General features: G+C 36.5%; 1 long non-coding RNA gene across 11 annotated transcripts in view; it reads right to left on the reverse strand.

Moving 5' to 3' along the window:
• The window catches only part of Gm30954, a 159,680-nt gene extending 143,543 nt beyond the window's left edge, over positions 1 to 16,137 (reverse strand). For all 11 annotated transcript variants that reach the window (XR_001778740.1, XR_870116.1, XR_870115.1 and 8 more), the window contains exons 1-2: positions 16,075 to 16,137; positions 14,910 to 15,030 (exon numbers count right to left, since the gene is read on the reverse strand). This is a non-coding gene — a long non-coding RNA (predicted gene, 30954). The remainder of the gene's footprint in view (positions 1 to 14,909; positions 15,031 to 16,074) is intronic.
• Positions 16,138 to 20,890: the final 4,753 nt, after the last annotated feature.

The following is a 20,890-nucleotide window of genomic DNA, read 5'->3' on the forward strand; positions in this document are numbered from 1 at the left end:
TATTTCTTATTGGGTGATCTTGGCCAACTTTTGCTCTGTCTATAGTTCATAGAAACCTTCTGTAAAGTTTAAATGGAATACATTCTCAGAGCAATGCTCCTGGCCCATCATGCCTCAAGGGCTGTGTGTCACCATCAGTCTAGATAGACTCTTCCTCTTTACACTAAAATAGATCATTACATGGCCTTCCAACTAGATTACAGAACAATGTATTGTAAAGGTTTACACATCAGGTTTTATTTAAAGAAACTTGTTTGTATGTTTGCTTTGAAACCAGATATCCAAAGCCAGTATTCCATTAAAATAGGCATATCTCAAACATTGTCACATGAAATAAGGCAATAAAACTTCTCCATCATAGCATTGTCTCATTGGGTAGCAAATGGTGATATATGGATTATTGAGTTGGTTAGATTTCTGAATTGCAAATGGGTAACTCTGTAAATAGTCTCTGTTGACCATAGGCAAAATGAATATATTACCTGGTTCTTTCTGATGCCTTAAGAAAAATTTATTTGACCCCCTCATGAGAATATTTCCCTAAAATTGAAATCATAGTGATAATTATTAAATTCTAAGTAATAAAATATCTGTTTTTGTTTTTCAAAATTATTTTTTGTCTTTTTTCATAATTTGTTTCTTTTATTCATATTACATCCCAATGGCAGTCCCCCTTCCTCCACTCATCCTGGTACCCCCATTACTCCCTCCCCTTCTTCTCAGAGAAGAGAAATGTGCCTTTGGATATTACCCCACCCTGACACATCTAGTCCCAGCACGGCTAAGCACCTCTTCTCCCACTGAGCCTCAACAGACAGTGCAGGTAGGGCAAGAGGAATCAATGTCATGCAACAGAGTCAGAGACAGCCCCCACTCTAATTCTTAGGGGTCCCAAATGAAGAAGAAGCTGTGCATCTGCTATAACTGTGTGTGCACATCAATAGATCCACAAAACCTTCAACCCCAGATTTCTCTGGCCTAGAAGATGCTCAGGGATAAAGATGGAGCAGAGATGAAGAAACTGCCAACCAGTGACTGCCCCCCCAACCTCCTTTGTGGACTCATCCTGAGGAAGAGTGCTAACTTCTAACACTGATAATGATACTCCACAGGAAGACCTACAAAGTCATCTGGGCCCAATGGAGGCCCACAGAGACTAAACCACTAACCAAAAAGCATACAGGGGCTAAACCTAAGCCCCCCCCCAACACACACATTAAAACACTTATCAGCACAAAACCCTAATATGTTAAAAATTGTGAAAATTTTATGTCAATAAATAGTTGGATAATCACAATACTGAAAATATAGCTATCCTAATAGAAGTAAATATTAATACATTTCAAATAAAAAATTGTTTTTGCTCTCAGAATGAATGTACTTATGGATAGTGGGGGTACATACAGGATTTCCAGTTTTTAAACTGTCTGTATTATTTTATTGAAATAAATATACAAATATGTGTATATTTGACAAATTATTTATAATTTTATACAACTCAAAATAAAAGATCCTCATAGATCCTTGTCATTGTTGATAATATATTACAATTTAGATTAACTCATATGTTAAAATACTGTATTTTTATATAAACTCTGAAGTTTATATAAAATCTGTTCCTTGTGGGCTGAGAATGAAGACAATCACTCAAGTCAAATAGGTTTGACCATAGCAGGAAATCTGTATCCAAAAATCGTGCCTACAATTCATTCCTTGGTGCAGCAGAACTGTCAACTCTCAGCTAGGCTACTACGGAGGTAAAATCCTTGGTGATTCGAGGGACAGTCAAGTACAGCCTTATTACAATGAACTCCAGTGCCCAAAAATTGTTCTTATTTTGGGTTTGTACCACAGTAAGAGCCAAGATTTTAAGCTCTACTAAAATAAAAACAAACAAACAAACAAACAAACAAAAATACTTTATCTATTTGTGTTCATTAAAAAACTAATAGTGATATATTATTTTAAAATATCATACAGTTAATATATTTGGAGTTATTTAAAATTCATGTGGAAAAATGTATGTATTTTCAGTATTGCATAGACAAGAATCTACATAAAACTGTTCAATTGATTGTTTTATATCAAACAACTTTTATAAAACTCATTTTTATTGTTATAATATTTTATAAAATTTAAAGATTATGATAAAAAATGAAAGGTATGGCAAATATTGAAGGGGCTCTCTGGGAGGAGTTGGGGTACGAAAGGGAAAGAAGAATGTGATGTAGGTCTATTTACTCAAAATATGTTTTTAAATGTTAACAAATTCAGATAAATTGAAATTATCTATCTTTTCTCATCATAATGCAATAAAACTTAAATAAAAATACGGTATTTTTAAATAAACTCTGAAATTTATATTTACATAAAATATAATGCATTATTTTAATGAAAGTAGTTAATAGAAATTATTTTTAAAATAAGCAATGTGATACATTTTGTAACATTAAGAGAATATATTTTAATTAATCCTAATGTAATAACTTGAGGTTTGAGGATATTTCAGTGAGTAACAATGTGTATTTTTATTAAAGAATAAAATATAATCTATATTTTCTGTTAAGCCTTAGGTTGTCACTTTTTAGTTATTTTTAGGAAATGAATTATCATTTTTATTCAATATATTTCAGAAAGTATATTTTACCTATTCTTTCTGCTTTTATAAACAATTTGGCATATATTTTCTACAAAAACTTTTTGTTTAGATGGACCATATTTAGACATAAAAGAAGCAAACCACCATCTGCCTGTGGTATTAATTACAAGACACCCAAGGTGCCATGACAACGCAGTGGACCGTCAAGAGAGTAAGCACTCCAGATATAGCTACTGTCTGTCAGTCAACATTTTCAGAGAAAAGGGGAGACACTGAAGCATTGTCCTACTGTTTGCGGAAGTGCAATTTCAATTATAGAGTATTTTGTACTTGAGACATATTTTCATTATAATGTTCTCCATTTAAGACTTTTACAAAGAAAACCCATCACTGTTAAATATATTCCATTGTTGTTGTTATTATTATATATAGTTTGCAGAGAGAGCAGGCTGTTTTGTCTTTGAATCATATATAAACATTTTCAAAATGGACTAAACATTCAAAAATGATGTAAAGAAGTCTAGTAACTCCACGAATTATATTCCTTACTCTAGAGATGTGGTGACCTATTATTTCTAGTATAGGCCAAATTTTACTGGAATGAAGTTATATTTAATTTCTGCCTATATGTTATTTCCACAGGCAAATACACATCTTGTTTCTAAAGCACATGGTGTGTTTCACAGATGGAGCAAACAAGGATAAAAGAAAAATATCAAAGCCATATTATGTAGGAAATGAGCCACAGTCACTCTAGCTGTTACATTTTGGACTAACTATCAAACCTTTCTGAGCTACAATTTACTCAGTTATTAAATAGTGATAGTAAAATTACTTATCTGATAAGGTTTTAGATCAGCTAAAATCTCAAAAAAAAAAAAAAAGAAAAAGAAAAAGAAAAAAAGTTTTGGGGTTCAGCTGGATCCATAGGAAGATCTGAATAAATATTAGCGGCTGTGACAGAGTGCTGTATGCTATGTATTACGAGTTAAGAGGCACTATGCTTAATAGATTTGTTATGCTACTTTCCATTGTGCTTAGAAGGTTGAGTTGTCCTGTGTAAAGATTTATAGAAATGTAAACCAGGTGTCTCACACTTATTCAGCCTTCGGGGGTGGGTCATGCTTCCCTTTAATGCCCAAATACCAATAGCTCATGTCTCTTTGTATGTTATGGCAGAAAATCTAGTCTTTTATGGGGTTTCTCTCCTTAACTATTTCTGAGAATCCCTGAAAAATGTTTATAGTCACCACAACTTCGTATATTATAGCCTCTGCCTGCTCTTCAGACAGGCAACTATTGCACAAGCCTGTAGCCCTTTTCCACATTCAGTCTTTGTTTCCTTTGTCACCGTATTTTTGGAGGGGAAGTCTGCAAACTTCCTAACATGACATCCCTACTAAGCTGGACCAAATCTATTTCTTTGTCTCTTATAAGCACAGATGGAATTAGGTTATTTCTAGGCATACCCTTACTAGATATTTGAAGAACACTGACCAGAAACCTTTGCTAAATAAGTCTGAAAGTTTTTAATACAACACATGATTTCATAAATACCTAAAAACTTGGGATTGCGAGAGTAAACAATCTACAAATTCCATTCTTGGTCAATTGAGACAAAATCATGAGTCTGTTGGGACAGGCTGATGTGATTTTAGGTTATGGATTGTGTATGTGTAGGCAAGCTGATTTGCCTCCTCATGCTGGGAACTATAACAGCCTGCATGGTTTCATTCCTAATATGTAGTAGAAGTACAAGAGCTCAAGACCCATCTATTCACATCCCACCAGCAAGTCAGTAAACAAGGCATGATCCAAGGAGAAGCTCAAATGGCTGGCCTCACAGCCGGGAGGAGGCACAAACCTATTCAGGCAGGTTTCAAGAGTGCTCACCTCTCATGTTACTTGGGGCTTCTACTTTTATGGGAACCAGGATTTCTGCAGAAGTACCCTTGAATATGATATATTTCTCAACAGAGATATAATGGCAGAGGACAGTAAATGAGTTTCGAAAAGCAACAGTCTTAAAGTAGGAACTGCTAACAGTGAATATCATATTTTATGATATGAAAAACTATGTATGTTTATTCCTGAAATTCTCAAACTACTCTCTCTCTCTCCCATATGTGTGTTTATATGTGATTTATGTGTGTGTGTGTGTATACACACACACACACACACACACATATACACATATATATACTAAATATTAACAACAATAAGTGATATAGATATAACTCAAAACTATCCACTCTTCTCTATGAAAGCTTGGGAACTATAGTTTTCTACTTGTGAATTTTTAAACAGCCTCTGAGAAAAAAGGTCCTGTCACCAATGATCTAGGTAAGTCCTTCTATGCCTACAGACATCAGTAAGTGGTAACCTTAGTCTCTACTATTACAAAATGTTTCAGGACAGAAATATTCAAAAGTGTGGAACAAAATTTAAAAAAACAAACCCCAAACCTCAAAGTAGATAAACTATTTGAATATAGCCAGTTTAGATCAGAAACTAGCCTTGTATCATGGTGCAGTCTGCATTTGGGTCTAGGTCGTGATTTTCTGTTCTGGAACCCTTGAGGAGAGCGTTCATTAGTAGGAGAGGGAGGCTTGTGGAAAGGCTGCCTGCACAGAGGCACTCAACAAAAGCAGCTTGCAGAGGAGACGATCAATCTGAGGGAACTTAATCCCAGGATGATCAGAGGAGCCTATGGAGAGGTGAGATAGAGGCTTACTATAAGTAAGACATGAGAAACTTGTAGCTAGTTTATTTTCTCAGAGCAAGCTCATAAGTACTAAGGGATGATGAAAAAGAGATCTAGGTTCTGAGGAAGGTGAGGCTACTAAGGACTTGACCTTCAGTGTAGGTGGAGTAACTGTGCTCATGTGGACATTGCAGGGTCTAGTCAGCAAGCACTCTGAATCTCCAGGCACATCTTTAGTGTTATGTGGAACAATGAGTGCAAATCAATATACTATGCAGAAGAAAGAAAGATTTTAAAATGTTAAAATTCAAAGTTGTGGTACATTGTAGAAGTTTCAGCTACATTTTGCTAAATAAGAGTAGAAAATTTTACTGACTGATATACCTATGTAGATATATAAAAACATGTTCTGGAAGAAAATCAGGAGTCAATAATAGTAATAAATTGTAGTTTTTATTTAAAAATCATTGAAATGGAAAATGCAATTTTATATTACATTATTTTGATTAAGAATATTTTAAATAACATAAGAGTTAAATTTTATCACCCATTCATATATTTGTTTTCTTACAAGACACAAAGAGAAGCAGAAAAAAAAAACCCTGAAATCATTTACTATGAGTAAAATCAAAATCATTTTCTCCTTATTTTTACTTATCTCCTGGGAATAAGAAAGTTAATACTGCTGGCCTCAACCAGAGACCTGTATTGTATTTGCTCAGAAGTTCTCCTTGTGTTGTGTGGTTTAAATGTGCTAGAATTTTGTTCTCTGAATTCTGGCTATGTTGAGGAAGTTGAGAGCTGCCCCTTAGGAATAAAGCTGGTCAGAAGGTCTCTGTGTGCACAAACTAAGAGGAAGAAATGAAGAAATAAATAACATGTGCTTTTATTTTGCAAAGATAGTCCAGACTGCAACAAGAGAAAAATAAAGTAGAAAGAAAATGATGTCTTAAAATAAGATTAAAAGGAGAGAGAATCTGAGATAAACCGAGAGCCATGAAGTCAGAGAAAAAAAATCAGCTTTGTTCTATTTTCTTCACAGACATATGTTCTTCAAAACTAAAATTCAGTTATATAATCTACCAGATTTTATCTTTGGCTATAAGAGTGGGATCTTGCCATGCCTGCTGAGAGAGATCGATGCAGGAGAACAGAGGGTAAACAGTTTGAAGATTCCTCCTCAAGGTTGGGAGAATGTAGGGCTTGTTGGGATGGTGGCTTAAGTAGCTGCCCAGATTATGACAGTGGCATTTGTTGGAAATCACCAGGTAATTGTTCTTTGTCAAGCGAAATATCTAATTTCCTAGATAAATAAAAATGTGGGCTGGAGTGATGTCCTTTCCTCTCTTGCAGAAGAGCAGCATTTGTATCCCAGCACCCACATGGCCCCTTATACGTAAACTCCTGTGTCTACGGCTCCCATGTGCACACACACACACATGCACATGCACACACACAATCATACAGGTACATGCAGAGATACGCATTTAAATCTTTAAAAAGTAGAAAAATTTCACAAAACATGGACTATAAATTGTAGAAGCTAAAAGCCTGATATTTTTCATTAATTTCCCAGGGAAACACCTTAGGAGTATTACAAAAGATGACATCCTCAACCCAGTGTCTAAGAGATTGAAACCTAACACAATGTTCTCACATCTCTTCAGTGAAACTTCCAGAAACTATTCTCTATGGAGGTCAGCAGGGTCAAGGATATGCTCGATTGTGCCAACCCTTTCCCTGCCACATACACACAGTGTGTAGGCATACCTTCATGGTTCATAAGGTTTCTTCTTCTTATTGTTTTAAATCTTATTTTCATTTAAATGTCAGAATTAAAATTCATATATAAGAAGAGGAATGTGTGCTGAATCACTACAAAACTTGAAGTTGAAATTTGTGCTCAGTGTGTGTGTGTGTGTGTGTGTGTGTGTGTGTGTGTGTATAGACATGTGTGTGTGTCTGTTTAAGACTGTGTATGTATGTGTAAATTTGAGCCTCTTCTTTCTCTCTGTCTCTGTCTGTCTGTCTGTCTGTCTGTCTGTCTGTCTGTCTGTTTCTGTGCATGTGTGTTTGTGTGTGTGTGTGTGTGTGTGTGTGTGTGTGTGTGTGTGTGTGTGATTCTCTGTGTCTTAATCTCTTGTCTCTGCATTCCAATTATTTTTCTGGAAAAAATAGGAGAAAAGTAAATCTATAGGGTATATTCAGATTTACGGGTATGAATACACATGTTTATATGTGAGTAGTCCCAATATATAACATGAACCATTTAATATAGTTGTTCAAAATGAGGACTTATCCCACTTAAAGAACAATAAAGATAGATTAAGTTGCATTTGAGCTGTGAAAAGTAGCAATTCTTGCTTTAATATCTTGACTATTGCAAGATAAAAGTTGTTATCTAAGGATTTCACTTGGGCTTTAAAAGGGTATATAATAGAGTTTCCTATCTCTTGTGTAATCCTGTATGCACTGCATTTTGTTACACTTATTATACAAATTGAAATGAATAATAATTTGCAGTTTTACATCCCATGAATATTTTTTAGTCTCCTCCAGTAGTAGTTAATATGCTAACCAACTTTACTGAAAGGCATACAGATGTGAAAGAGATCTATCTGGGGACTTTAATTATCACCTTGTCAAATTCAAATTATTATCTTGTGACTTCATTTCCATAAAGTATCCCCTTTGCTGTTCCATGATTTAGCATGTGTCTATTTTTTCTTATCTTATTTGTATCTATTTGGAGTCCTCAAGCCTTTCAAAGGAGGCATATCACTGTCAGATCTCATATTTACCATAAAGGATGTGATAACATTCATGTTTATAAACACCTCATTTTGATGGAGCAAAGTTGAGTACAGTGCATCAAACACTCTTAACCTCTAAAATGACTCATAGTTTGGATTGAAATCTAGTGCAACGTGAACACAGTAGTGGTAGTGAGAGGGAGGAAGCAACAATAAGTTCCGCAGCTTTATTCTGATGTGTCATGAATACTGTGTGGTGGGGTCTTGGATATAGATCTGTATTTCTTTTGACTTAATATGTTGAAACTTAGTCCTATTACTGATGATATGAAAGGCACTTGGGACATTTATAAAATGTAGTCTAGTGAGATGAGAACCTTTGGGACAATGTTTTATGAAGGGGTTCTTTTGCCACTGTTACGTCTGGTGTCTGTCCAAACTCCAGAATCCTCTGTTGCCTTGTGATAATTCTCTTTCAGAATATGCACTGACCATAAATTTTCTATCACTTCCATGTACCTGAACATCCAGAGCTATGAACTTAATAAACCCATCAAATATATAAAGGTCCAGTTCGTTATTTGTTGTTATAGTAACAGAAGATAAATTAATAGAATAGCATATTTCATGATCTGGAAAACTAGATACCTTCAAGCTCCAAGACATATGATAATTTATTATAACAACTTCTCATGTAAAGTGGAGCCAGTAGAAGACTATATAAACAGAGAGTCCTTCCTTAAGACATATCACCTGAGGCTAGCAATGTCAGAGGAGGTAAGAGGCTAATAACACTGAGGAACCATGATGTCTATAATTGTTAATAAAAGTATAAAACTCAATAAAGAGACACAGAGTTGATTACCTCTTAAAAAGTCCATCTTTGAAATCACAACACAGCTTTCACAAATGTTATATGAATAACTAATACTTTGTTTTGACTTCTGTGTGGTTTTCAAAGGCTTCCATTTTAGATATTTGCTGTTATTCAAAGGTACCCTCAACAATCGTTAAAATGTGTTAACATGAAAATTCAAGTGTTTCTAATAGCAATACAGTTAATAACCTTTATTATCACCTGTCACATGCCACACCCCCAAAGTAAACAAATAAGGAATTACAAAATTAGCTAATGAGGTGGTAGCACTAACTTGGTGGCTGAGCTAATGATATAATCCTCTCTATGTCCCTATGTAGAAACATAACCCCAACAGGAGACAATCACAGTCACTGATTTCCATAGATAAAAATTATTGTAAAGACAGAGTTAATATAATTTATTAAGAGTAAGATTTTGTCAGGTATCATCTCCTTACTTAGGAAAATAAAATATCCTTTCTCAGAAACCCTTACATTAAGTATAAGACAAGGAAAAGAAAGCTAAGAAAAACCATAGTAGCTATCAAAGGCACCACAGCAAACCGAATGCTGCTACCTGAAGATCTATATATGCTGGCCTTAGCTCATAGTACTTTCATTCTTGTGGAGCATGCTAGAAAGAGCTATTGATAAATGATAGCATCAGGAATGCCTTTATACCCAATATAGTAATATAAAAATTATTTGACTTGCTTCTATTAAACTCTAATATTTGTGTTTTTGTTCTCTAATGACAAACATGTATATCTCTACATTTAGACTTTATGGTTGCTGAATTACATTTCTGTCTCCTATATTGCTGAACAGTTAGCTGACTTCCTCACACATTATTAGACTAGTTATTATGTAGTTTTCCTTACACAATGCTTGTATTCATGAAGCTACATGAATAGCTACATAAAGGTACATGAAGCTACAAATAGCATAAGATAAGCCAACAGTTGCAAAGGACACTCTGTGACTGATAACCAGCCTACTGTCTTCCTGTAAAACATACTGCATTTTATTTTAAATCTTATTTTAAAATCACTTGATTTTCCTTTTTTAAATTTTTTTAGGTATTTTCCTCATTTACATTTCCAATACTATCCCAAAAGTCCCCCATACCCTCCCCTGAATCCCCTACCCACCCACTCCCACTTTTTGGCCCTGGCGTTCCCCTGTACTGGGGCATATAAAGTTTGCAAGTCCAATGGGCCTCTCTTTCCAGTGATGGCTGACTAGGCCATCTTTTGATACATATGCAGCTAGAGTCAAGAGCTCCGGGATACTGGTTAGTTCATAATGTTGTTCCTCTTATAGGGTTGCAGATCCATTTAGCTCCTTTGGTAATTTCTCTAGCTCCTCCATTGGGGGCCCTGTGATCCATCCAATAGCTGACTGTGAGCATCCACTTATGTGTTTGCTAGTCCCTGGCGTAGTCTCATAAGAGGCAGCTATATCAGGGTCCTTTCAGCAAAATCTTGCTAGTGTATGCAATGGTGTCAGCGTTTGGAGACTGATTATGGGATGGACCCCTGGATATGGCAGTCTCTAGATAGATGGTCCATCCTCTTGTCTCAGCTCCAAACGTTGTCTCTGTATCTCCTTCCATGAGTGTTTTGTTCCCAATTCTAAGAAGGGGAAAAGTGTCCACACTTTGGTCTTCGTTCTTCTTGAGTTTCATGTGTTTTGCAAATTGAAACTTATATCTTGGGTCTCCTAAGTTTCTGGGCTAATATCCACTTATCAGTGAGTACATATCATTTGAGTTCTTTTGTGATTGGGATACCTCACTCAGGATAATGCCCTCCAGGTCCAACCATTTGATTTTCTTTTTAAAGCAAGTCAACTCTGTCAAATCTCTGACACCAGACTTTTTTTTTTCCTACAAAGAAACTTTAGTGTGAATCTTATAGGTATATACTAAAAATTGTAAACTTATACCTATCTGGAAAATGAGTCAAAGGAAGAGAAAGAATGAAAGAGAAAGAAAGGAAAAAAAGAAAGAAACTCCTGTTATTGTGTCTTATTATTCCATTCCCTCATTTCATTTTATATTTCATAACCCTCTTAATGTACCAGGATTTTTCTAATTTCCCCAATGATCATTGATTGGTAAAGCCCCTAAATCTTTGTTTCAACCTCTCAGACACAGTGATAATGCCTACATTTAAACAGCAAACAAACAAAAAACCCAAGAATTAAAAATAGTTACTCAGAAATGAAAAGACTGCAAATATTCTCTGCCAAAATCTTTAACAGATGATTCAAAAATTACCGCTCTTATCATAAAAAGTTTTTAAAATTTTTTGTGTGTGTATACATGGAAAACTTCAAACTCACTCTAGGTGTGTTAAGTATAGAATGGAAACGATTGGTAGCCTATTGGAAAACAATAATACTAGAAGCTATGACCTTTTTTCAATGCACTTCTGATGCTATGAAATGAGGCTCAAACTTGTAAGCTGTGGCAATTTCCTGCAGGAAGCAGGGCCAAAGGGGATGAGGTTGAAAGTGTGATTTTCTTAATTTAATTTAGCCTCTGTAGGCATTGGAAATATTTATCTTTAATGGCATCAGAAACTAATAATTACAACAAATGTGTGCACATGCAGCTGAGATAAATAAAAACAGCTGTGGATGCAATTGAATGTGCAAAAATAATAGAGCTGTCACCTGTGTCTATTTTAAATTAAAGCTTTGCTAAATGCAGTCAGTCCTTTGTAAATCTGAGCCAAGTGCTGCTTCGAGGGCACATGCTGCAGCAGCGACAACACTGAAGTGTTTAGCCCACATTCTGTGCTGTGTGATAGCTCCAGTTTGCCTGTGTCCTCTGCTCTTATGTGGACCTATTGATTTCTGCCAAGTGACAAGCAATGAAGCATACAAAACTGGTAGCAGACACACCATGGAGTCATTGCTGCTAATTCTTCCCCCAGGGTTTTTGTCGGTAAGGAAACCATTGAATTTGACTTGCTTAAGGTGGATTTTCAACAGTGGTGGCTTTAAAGGAGAGTTTACATCCTAGGCTGGAGGAAAAGAACCCAAAATTCAATTGAATGAAAGTAAGTGGAACAAATCAAACTTCTCAAGTTTTCCAGGCAAAAATGTTGCCTTGGGTTTGTTTGTTTAAAGTGGTTTAGGGCAAATGGAGGACAGAAAGAGGTACAAAGTGTCCCTATACCTGATGCATGAACGAAGAATGATTATCTATTAAGTGAATGGTGATAAATGTATAGAGTATTATATTCTGTTTATCTGCAGTAATGGTTTTTAGTTAATTGTTTGATAATAAAGTAGGCAATTAATGCAACTAACTATATTTTGAGATGTTTATATAATCCAAAGGATAAAATCATGAGAAAGTATTTTTGATGACTTTAATACCTATGAGTTTGGGGATGCACTAAGGCTACTTAAAATCTAAGAACAAGACTCTGGTACAAACATAAAGATTGAAATAAATGATATTAGCTGGAAAACATATTACATATGCCTATGTAAGGCTCTGAAATAAATAAATTTTCCAAAAGTGATTTAAGTGGTTGTGATTGTTTTAGTTGTCTTAGTTCCCAGTTCCCTTTCCCATACCTAAAAAGCCCAAAGCACACTCTAGGTAAGTCCTAAAGTCTGTAAGAAAAGGCTCATTTGTCTAGGAGAGAGCAGCAGGTCACTCATGTGTAAGAAGGAACTGCTGCTAAACTATGACAAAACTCAATATATTAGCTTCTTACCTGTGAAATACTATAACTGTGTCCTGTATCAAGAGGCATGCTTACTGAATGAACATAGTGTCGTGTGTGTTTTCTCTCTTCCAGTATACAAACCAATTGAGCTACAGAAAAGTCATGACATTCTTCAACAAAACCAGACTATGAAGTAGCAAAACTTAGCTTTAAAAAGCCCTGGCCCAGTGACATCTTTGTAGGAGAAATGTAGTGTTGAGCTTGCAGCCTGAATTTCAGGAACAAGGTCTCATCCTGAAGAAGGGGACATTCTGGAACAACCTAAGTTCCAGAATTATAGTCTCTGAGGATATAGCTTAGAATAAACTCTCTAGAATGGAAATCACACTAGAAATCATGGCTGCCAATCACCATCAATGGTCACTGGTGATATCAAGTGTGTTCTCTGAACAAATTGAAAGAGCTCTACTCAAAACGAAATATAAAGGAGATTGGGTCTATCTGCTAGTGAATGTCATTCTTACCTCATTGAACTGATCACGATCATGGCTCGACAGAGACACAGTATATTAGAAAAAATATTAATAACCCTTCAGAGAATTCTAATAGCTAATGAATTTTAAAGTTATAATTATAAATATGGTGTTTTACTGGTTTCCATTATATTTGTTTCATAAGCTTAATGTCCCCTGTATTCATTGCCCTTGCACCCCTGAGCCCTCCTGTCCTCAAACTCCTTCCCCTCCCCTGATTGATTTTCTTGCTTGCTTGTGTTTGATTTCTCCACTCTTGTGTAGTTCAGAACTCCTTACTAGGGAATGGTGCCACTGACACTGGGATGGATTTTCCCACATCAATTAGCTTGATTTAGACAATAAACAAAAGACATGTTCAGGAGCCAACCAAAGAGTAAACAATCTCTTATCAAGGCTATCTTCATCAAAGATTTTGTCAACATGGCAATTAAAGCTAACCATCACAATCATAAAATCAAAAGAAAACAATGGATCAGTATAGGTATGCCAAGCTCATTACAAATAATCTTTTAGATTTTCTTAACTACTTAGTTGCTACATACCATTTCCCTAAATTATTAGGCAAGGGAAAAGTGTTCAAAAATATTTGTCAATCTGATCAGTTATTCCCTGAGATGAGATTGGCACCCACATATTCTCAGCCCCACATTATTTGTGCCTGTGTTTTTACGGGGGGGGGGGGGGATCTTAACACTGGAACTTTTTCACAGCCATTCTCTGATTAGCAGGAGGCTGACTTGGCTTGTGAAATAGTTTTCCCTGCTGGGATGACTAAGTGGAATATATCTGAAGTAAAGGCTACATTCTACAGATGGCCAAGTTACTCTTCTAATTAACCTCTTTAATTTGGTTCATGTGAAAAATTGGACTTAACAAGGATTAGTGGTTAGATCTGTCTTAAAATATATAAATGGTTGTTCAAAGGTGGTACTGAATGGAAATGTAATTGAGGGAGTTGGTTTTTAGGTAATCTATAATGATTATAATATAAGAAAGATGTGACTAGCAAAATGATCTTTGAGCACAATTTCTTTAAGATGAGTATATAAGGAAAACTACAATTTAAAATAATGCTTTATAAAATTAAAAGCATGTACTAGTCTTTATTATTTTGTTTTATACATTTCGGGAACCCATAGCATTATAAACTAGTTTTTAATCCTGCTTCCAAGTGAGAAGTCTTACAATGTAACTAACATTAATTTCTTGTCTTCTGGGAAACCCAATTAGAAAGGCATAGACTTTAAATGTAATTCACAACATAAGCATTTGGAAATGTGTATAGGAAGTGTGTATAGGAAGTGTGTATAGGATGTAGACTGTTGGCCCAGTTCTCCAACACTTGTGATTGCTTCCCTAGTAGCGTCTGTATTGTTTGGAAGTAGCAATGTGGTCTCGGTGCTGCCTCATACAACATCCTCAAACCACACACAAGGCTAGTGAGGCGCATATCAGTTCATGAGTCTCATATCTACTTTTTCTCAAATTCAGGCAAAATGTCTATGGATAAGAAAATAGCATCAGCATATTTTCTTTTGTCTCTGAAATATGTTTTCCTACTAGAGTCTCTTGAGAATTTGTTAAATAATATGCCCCAAGAGCAAAACTATAAAAACATAGTGTCTGACCTTTGATGTGAATAAGGCTCCAGAAAGGGAGTGGCCATGTAAGCACTTACACAGCCCTGTGTTTTCTTGTTGTTGTTGTTTGTTGAGTTTGCTTTACCATAGGCATGTAGGTGATGTTTATATCATGGTGCAGAGTCCTTACCTGTGAACCTCACATCAGACCTGGAGTGCAGCTGTCCAGATGGCTATAGGGGTATAGACATATCAATCCCATGTTTCAGATGCCACCTCCATGGTTTTCTCAGGGTTATGACCAAGCAAACCTGAAAAGAATCAAGCATAGGAAAGCTTTATATTGAGTAATGTGTCTGGTGATATAGTTACCCATAGCAGCAGAACTGATTTATTTAGGCAAATCAGGAAGCAGAGAGGAAAAAAAAAACAAATAATGAAAGCAAAACTGTCTTCCTTGACTAATTCATAGGAATGGTGTAAAGGAAAAAGTAACTATATAAAGCTTTAAAATTAGTGAGCACAAAATAAATAATTGCCACTGTCGTTGTTTTGTAGTATTTATGTTCCAACAGAATGCAATCAGTGTGCTAGGTAAATTGGTTTCTTCTTGTTACTAAATATATTGCTAGGATTTTCCTGCATCTATATAACCATTACAAAATGCATATAAAGATTCTAATTCCTAATTGTAAAATCATATATTTAAACCTCAAATTTGTATGTGTCTAATGTGTTATCATGATGATGAAAAGTCCCTATTGACAGGCGAGGCAGAGTTGATACCAGACTGTTCAAGTATATCAAAACTACTACTACAAAAAAAAAAAAACAAAAAAAAAAACAAAAAAAAAAAAACAAAACATTTTTTTTTCTGTTTCAAAAGAGGATGGGCAGACTAACATTATACATTTCATTAAGAAGACAAATCTATTGAATTTGAAGGTGAATGCAAAGAGTTTATTTTATAATAGTTACCTGAACTAGCTAAATTGTTACTTCCATCACAAATGTAAAGCTTTTGTATTTTGAAGTAATTTCTTATGTTAATAAACCCTTCAAAGTTGAGATAGCTTGGCCAAAGGTCAAACATGTTTTCATTGCTTTCCTTTAATTGTTCTGTTCTTTAGAACGTCTTAATGAAATGTTTCCATAACAGCAGTCCAAACCAAACACATGTGTAGACACCGTATATTCAATACACAATGTTAAAGAACTTTTAGCTGTATGGCTTTTATCAAAGAAAGCTGAGATGCTCTCAAATTATTAAAAGGATATTTTTTCCAAATAACTATTTTTATAAGACAAGATTGCTTTGGGAACTCTACATAAGTAGATATATATGTATTTCTTACTTTTGTTGAGCTTGAAGATGTTAATAAAATTCGGGCTGGCTGCTCCTCCAGTACAAAGGTTCAGTTATGCAAGACAGAAGTTCTAGAATCTATTGTGTCACAAAGCACACAGATATCACAACCTATTTCTAAAAGTGCAGGAGGTGATCTCAGGCTATGTGTTCTTCTGCCAATGAGAATAAGAAATAAAATCTGTCCCTTGAGTTAGTTTATTTCACTGAAGCCATACTTAAGGACTATAAAAAGTCAACTTAAGTAATGATTCTCAGATGATGTGTGCTTCTGGAGATGCTACTAACAACACAGAAAAACTGAACAATGCCCCATGTTCACATCATGAGATTCAGCAAAGTCGACTGCCAATTGGAAACAAGACACCATGAAAATAAACTGGGAAGATTGCTAGCCACTTCCTTCCCTGAGAAGTCATCTCCTTTGCATGGGGATTAAAGGACTTTCCCTATATTCAGCTGTGACATTTTTGGCTTTCATTTGAAGCCATGCGCACATTTGTTGTGTCGATTAAGTTAATCCAAGATTTCCCCCTCACCATTCCACTGACAGAAAGAATACAAATATAGTAATCCCCTGTATCAGAGCATATTGCCTACCCCCAGGGATGCCCACCTACCCTCAGGACCATGGATGTGGCTCAGGCTGTCATCTAACAGCTCTTTCTAAGGAAGTAGAGGAAGGGAAAAGGTGGGCACATCAGTGTGGGTGACAGAATTAACAGTGCAACCTTTACCTTTGTCCACTTTGCCTGTTACCTGGTCATTATTTCTTTCCTCCCTTTGGGCCCCCTCCTCTTCCTCTCTCTCCCTCTTCCTCCTTTACCTTTTCCTCCTCTTCCTCTTTTTTTCTACTGTTCCCTTTGCTCCATCCTCCTTCTTATTATTGAAAATTTCATAAAATGTATTTTAACCACGTTCATTCCCCTCCACAAACTCATCCCAAATCTATGTTTGTCTATACCCAAAAAGACTTTGTGTCTTTTTATAAATATTTTTTGGACTAACTTTTTTAGGGGGTGTCAATTTGATGGGGGTGGGTGGTTTATTTGACTTTTGTCTCCTGAATCAGAGTCCACTGATCCATTGATGGAAATCAAGTCAGGAAATCAAACCAGAAGGGCACCTGGAGGCAAGGGCCTGTGCAAGGGCCATGGAGGAGTGCTGTTTACTGACTTGCTCCTTATGGCTTTCTCAGTCTGCTGTTTTTCTTTCTTTTTTTCTTTAATTAGGAATTTATTTCATTTACATTTCCAATACTATCCCAAAAGTCCCCCACACACTCCCCCACCCACTCCCCCACCCACCCACTTCAACTTCTTGGCCCTGGCATTCCCATGTACTGAGGCATATAAAGTTTGCACGACCAATGGGCCTCTCTTTCCACTGGTGGCCGACTAGGCCTTCTTCTGATACATATGCAGCTAGAGACACGAGCTCCGGGGGGTACTGGTTAGTTCATATTGTTGTTCCACTTATAGGATTGCAGATCCCTTTAGCTCCTTGGGTACTTTCTCTAGCTCCTCCATTGGGGGGGGGGGGGCTGTGATCCATCCAATAGCTGACTGTGAGCATCCACTTATGTGTTTGCTAGGCACCAGCATAGTCTCACAAGAGACAGCTATATCAGGGTCCTTTCAGCAAAATCTTACTAGTGTATGCAATGGTGTCAGCGTTTGGAAGCTGTTTATGGGATGGACCCCCACTTTCTTAAATCACTGAGGTAGCACTGAAAAGCCCAGGGGTAGCAACACCCACAACAGGATGGGCCTTTCTTTTTTTTTTTTTTTAAGTATTTTCCTCATTTACATTTCCAAAGCTATCCCCAAAGCCCCCCATACCCTCCCCCCCCACTCCCCTAACTACCCACTCCCACTTTTTGGACCTGTACTGGGGCATTTAAAGTTTGCAAGTCCAATGGGCCTCTCTTTACAGTAATGGCCAACTAGGCCATCTTTTGATACATATGCAGCTAGAGTCAAGAGCTCTGGAGTACTGGTTAGTTCATATTATTGTTCTACCTATAGGGTTGGAGGTCCCTTTAGCTCCTTGGTTACTTTCTCTAGCTCCTCCATTAGGGGCCCTGTGATCCATCCAATAGCTGACTGTGAGCATCCACTTATGTGTTTGCTAGTCCCTGGCGTAGTCTCATAAGAGGCAGCTATATCAGGGTCCTTTCAGCAAAATCTTGCTAGTGTATGCAATGGTGTCAGCGTTTGGAGACTGATTATGGGATGGACCCCTGGATATGGCAGTCTCTAGATAGATGGTTCATCCTTTTGTCTCAGCTCCAAACTTTGTCTCTGTAACTCCTTCCATGAGTGTTTTGTTCCCAATTCTAAGAAGGGGCAAAGTGTCCACACTTTGGTCTTCGTTCTTCTTGAGTTTCATGGGTTTTGCAAATTGTAACTTATATCTTGGGTATTCTACTTTCTTGGCTAATATCCATTATTCAGTGAGTACATATCATTTGAGTTCTTTTGTGATTGGGTTACCTCACTCAGGATAATGCCCTGCAGGTCCAACCATTTGCCTAGGAATTTCATAAATTCATTTTTTAATTGCTGAGTATTACTCCATTGTGTAAATGTACCACATTTCTTGTATCCATTCCTCTGTTGAGGGGCATCTGGGTTCTTTCCAGCTTCTGGCTATTATAAATAAGGCTGCTATGAACATAGTGGAGCATGTCTCTTTCTTACTAGTTGGAGCATCTTCTGGATATATGCCCAGGAGAGGTATTGCGGGATCCTCCGGTAGTACTATGTCCAATTTTCTGAGGAACCACCAGACTGATTTCCAGAGTGGTTGTACAAGCTTGCAATCCCACCAATAGTGGAGGAGTGTTCCTCTTTCTCCACATCCTCACCAGCATCTGCTGTCACCCGAATTTTTGATCTTAGCCATTCTGACTGGTGTGAGATGGAATCTCAGGGTTGTTTTGATTTGCATTTCCCTGATGATTAAGAATATTGAACATTTTTTCAGGTGCTTCCCAGCCATTCGGTATTCCTCAGGTGAGAATTCTTTGTTTAGCTCTGAGTCCCATTTTTTTAATGGGGTTATTTGATTTTCTGGAGTCCACCTTCTTGAGTTCTTTATATATGTTGGATATTAGTCTTCTATCTGATTTAGGATAGGTAAAGATCCTTTCCCACTCTGTTGGTGGTCTTTTTGTCTTATTGATGGTGTCTTTTGCCTTAAAGAAGCTTTGCAGTTTCATGAGGTTCTGTTTGTCAATTCTCGATCTTACAGCACAAGCCATTGCTCTTCTGTTCAGGAATTTTTCCCCTGTGCCAATATCTTCGATGTTTTTCCCCACTTTCTCCTCTATAAGTTTCACTGTCTCTGGTTTTATGTGGAGCTCCTTGATCCACTTAGATTTGACCTTAGTACAAGGAGATAGGAATGGATCAATTCGAATTCTTCTACATGATAACCGCCAGTTATGCCAGCACCATTTGTTGAAAATGCTGTCTTTTTTTTCCACTGGATGGTTTTAGTTCGGGATGGGCCTTTCTTTAGTCACTGCCTACAGTCAAATCTTATGGAGGCAATTTCTAAATTGAATTCCTACCGCTCCGATATCTCTAGCTTGCATCAACTCTCCAAAATCTCAATCAATTTTTGCTGCCGAAATATTTTTAGATGTGTTCAAACATGTTTGGATATGTGGTCTCCCTCGGGAGAATAGTTGACTTGACAGTGGTGCCACTCAAATAAAATTGTGCCTCCATTTCTTAAAAGCTAACAATTGCAGATAGTTAATTGGCTAAGGAGTGGACTAGGTGCCTAAATCCCCCTTCTTTGTGCTGGTATCTGTTTTAATTTCTCTAATTTGTATTTGTGGGCTTCCTCAAAATTCCTTAATATCTTTATATTCTTTCACTAAAATTACTTTCTACTAAAATAAGCCCATAATCACTGCACTGTTTGGAATTAAGAAATTGTTTAAACAGAACTACATTTGCCCCTCAACAATTATATAGGAGGTAATTTTTCTTACATTCTTGGATAGAGACATAAGTGTAAAATTCTAATAAAACCATTTCCTCACACACTGTGGGAGGAGGAACCTTTCTGCATATTCACCGAAAGACTGGTTACTGCTCATATGCTGTGTCTTACAGAGTACTTGGCATGTACTAATTGGTTATTAAATGTTAGCTAGGATTATTTGCAAATTGTGTGCAATTTTGTAGACTTATATCTGCATTAATGCCTTCTAGTAAATGGCATAAAACCAGAAACTAATTATACCCCAGATTTTTGTTTGTTTGTCAAGCTAATCCCCCACAATTACCAATCTTGTAAGTTTGGTAAAGACTTGAATCTACATCTCTAACGTCAATGTATTGAAGGTTTTCCTTCAACTCTGATCCAACATCTAAAGACCTAAAGAGTTTCAGCTGTGCTATCCAGTTAACTGGGGAATAAAATCTGACAGGAATAGTAAAGCATTTACTTTATTCCCCACAAAAAAAAATATATTTTTAATTATAAGAAAGGATGTTTACCATAGAGAGTGAGATAAAGCACCATTACCTAGGCAAGTTATAGACAGAAGAGTTCATTTGGCATTGTGGTTCTATACGGGTAAGAGGCCATCATGGTGGGGAAGTGGTAGGCATGGGGACTGTAGCATGATGTAGAGGTTCACATCTTGAGCTGAAATCATGAAACACACACACACACACAGAGAGTGAGAGAGAGAGAGAGAGAGAGAGAGAGAGAGAGAGAGAGAGAGAGAGAGAGAGAGAGATAGAAACAAACAAACAAAAATAAAAATTCTTTGAATTTTTAAA

The sequence above is a fragment of the Mus musculus genome, chromosome 8 (assembly GCF_000001635.26).
Source record: "Mus musculus strain C57BL/6J chromosome 8, GRCm38.p6 C57BL/6J".
NCBI classification, from domain to species: domain Eukaryota; kingdom Metazoa; phylum Chordata; class Mammalia; order Rodentia; family Muridae; genus Mus; species Mus musculus.